Source organism: Medicago sativa, chromosome 4 (genome assembly GCF_051527215.1).
Source record: "Medicago sativa cultivar Bolivia chromosome 4, Bolivia_mono, whole genome shotgun sequence".
Taxonomy (NCBI): Eukaryota; Viridiplantae; Streptophyta; class Magnoliopsida; order Fabales; family Fabaceae; genus Medicago; species Medicago sativa.
This window is the reverse complement of record NC_140752.1, coordinates 3,122,731-3,125,824: the sequence shown is the minus strand read 5'-3', so window position 1 is coordinate 3,125,824 and position 3,094 is coordinate 3,122,731. Positions and strand designations below refer to the sequence as shown.

Here is a 3,094-nt window from a genome sequence, read left to right as displayed (position 1 = left end):
AGGGGATTTTCTTAACCTCCATTTTGGCTAAATTTTTAGAGAATGCAAAAATATCCCATGGAAGTCGTAGTTATGTTGTTTACCTATCCAACGAATTGGCACATGCTAAGATTCAATACAAATCGGCCACTTTATGGCCTTCCTAGTAAAAATGGGTCGCAAACGAGTAATGTCCTAAATTAACGAGGAGATTTTCTTAACCTCCATTTTGGCCGAATTTTTAGAGAATGCAAAAATATCCCATGGAAGTCGTAGTTATGTTGTTTACCTGTCCAACAAATTGTCACACGCTAAGATTCAATACAAATCAGCCACATTATGGGACACCCTATTTCTATTTAGCGGTAAAACGCGCGAATACACAACCATATTCTAGAAATAGATGCTACGTCTTCGAATAAACCACAATACATACATGCATAAAGATCATGTCACATCACATAGCAGCGGAATAATATATAATTCATAAACAATCTATGGATCTCCAAACTAAATACAAATGTATCATCCAAATCTCAAACAACAAATAACATCTCAACTCCAAAATACACGGTCCAAAAATAAAAAAACCAACATGCAAGAACTATCCTAGATCAGAGCCCTCATCTAGACACTTGCATGAAAAAGAGGAACTCCACTCCTCGGCATCAACAAGCAACAACTAAGCATCCTGCACTCCATCTACCCGTCCATACGGAAAGGTAGGTGGTAAACCACTGAGGGTTAGCATTACATCATCATAATCCACTTAAAATTAACAAGAAACTTTGAGAATGAAAGATACATTTAAGATCGATGAATAACAAACTACACACGTATTCACAAGCATTCTTAACATTCACATCATTCAATATCAACATCTCAAATTCATATCCACAAGTGTATTATACACACATCACAAGATCAACCATCTTAATCAACAATTAAAAAATTCAATCATCATTCGCAACTCAAAGGTATTTCAATTCACCAACAAGTATGCAATGACTCTAGACTCATCTAGATGCATGTGGTACCAATTCTCCTCAAGGTCGTCACCCATGATGCAACAAAAACATCATTATCAACGGCTATAGTCAACGGCAATATGCATATAACATCCGACACGACATATGATGCATGAACATATGACTCAATTCACTATGCATATGTTCACAACAATTCAACGGCTATAATCAACGGCTATAAGTCAACGGCTATAATCATCATCCAACTGTATCATATAGTTCATATTTCCACATAGTTCCTTACATTCCAAATAAAAGAACAATCACAACATATGATCACAAACATCATATTCATCACTTAACAACCATTCATACATCATCTCATAATCATATCAATCTAATCATAGAGGGTTCATAAGCAATTGGCCCTCAATGATCATTTTCAATCAAGTTCGTCTCATAAATCACAATATTGAAAATAATTGAGCACCTAAGCCAAAACCAAGTAAACGAGTTCAATTGCCTATGCCATGTATCCTCTCAAGTCACACATATGTGCAGTAGAGATTACATAAGCATTTCATCGGCCAAATACGATGAATTCATAAAAATCACAAAGTTCGTCTCACCGAAACACTTTTCAAGAAATTTTCCATTTTCTAAGTAAAACAAGTTAAATCCCTCACATCATAGTTTAAATACTACTAAACACCTTAATTGAAATCATAAAATATAAGTTTGAAAGTTTGGAAACAATCCATAAGGTTTGGGTCGACTTAGAAATAGTTATGCGGATTTTTCGTAAAATTTCACCAAGACCACCTTGGAGTATTTGCCTCATAACTCAAAAACCAAGAATCATTTTCAAGTCAAACCAAAGCCATTGGAAAGCTAACAAAATTATCTACAACTTTCATGTTTACACCGAAAGCTAATTCAAAACAGAAACGAGGGAAAAATACGCAAGAACGCGAAACAGGGGATGCTGCCACTGTGCAGATCGCCGTGGCGAGTAAATCTACTCGCGAGGCGAGTAAGCATCACCGAAAGCACCTCCTGCTCGCCTCCAACTCGCCTCCCACTCGCTGTGGCGAGTTGGGACAGTCCTGTTACGAGAAAAACTCACTTTTTCACCCCAAAACCCCAATTTTGACTTCCCAAAGCTCAAATTTGATCCCAAAGTTTGTTTAAACATTTCTAAACATGAAAAGACACTCAAAATCATGTAAAACATGCATCAAAACATCCTTACAACAAAAATCATCATTTGACCCATTTTTCATCAAATATTCAAAAACAACACAAAGTCATATCAAACTCTCCAATTATGATTACCCAATGTTTTAATCATCAACAACAACATCTATCAACAACAACAGCAGCTAAACATCATGAATTCACCAACAATTCATCACAACAACATCTCATATCACCATTTTTGGACAAAAATGCAAAGTATACATATAACCACAACTTAAGCATGTAATTTCATCATCAACAACTCAATTAACATTTAATTTACATACCCAAACATTGCATCAAAACATGAACACGAATTTACAATCAATTAGGTTCAATTCATCAATTTCATAAAATGGGTAAAAAGAAAGAGAGATGAATTATGGTTGAAATCTAACCCTCTTACCTCTAGCACCAAGATTCTCTAACCCAAGCCTCAATTTAGCTCCTAGATGATGAATCCCTCTTGCCTCTAACCCTTGCACTCGTTCTTCTCTCTAGCCTCTATCTCTTCTCTTCTCAAATGAAATGAAATGATAAAATGTTTGTAAAACCTAGTTTCACCAACAACTAGAGTTTATATACTAGCTCTACTCAATTGGGCTTATCTCTTAAACCTTAATGGGCCTAACCCATTTCTATTCTAACACCCAAATGTCACTACTCACTTAATGGTAAATTATAACACTAACGGTCACTTAATGGTAATTAAAATAATTACTACACCCTCTCTAGTAACTTGGTAAAATAATACTCCTACTAAACATTAAAAATAATCCTCGTTCAAAATTACAAAATTACCCCTACTCTCAAAATGACCAAACTACCCCTAAGTCCAAAATGACTAAAATACCCTTCTAACACCGAATTCTATGAATCCCAACCAAAAATACACACAGATGCAAATA

General features: G+C 35.3%; 1 long non-coding RNA gene across 1 annotated transcript; it reads right to left on the bottom strand.

Annotated features, from left to right (window-relative positions):
- Positions 1–441: 441 nt before the first annotated feature.
- Positions 442–2,681, bottom strand: LOC146925636 (uncharacterized). Its single transcript, XR_015008080.1, has 2 exons — positions 2,593–2,681; positions 442–681 (listed from the first exon to the last, which is right to left on the bottom strand). It is a non-coding gene; the product is annotated as an uncharacterized LOC146925636 (long non-coding RNA).
- Positions 2,682–3,094: the final 413 nt, after the last annotated feature.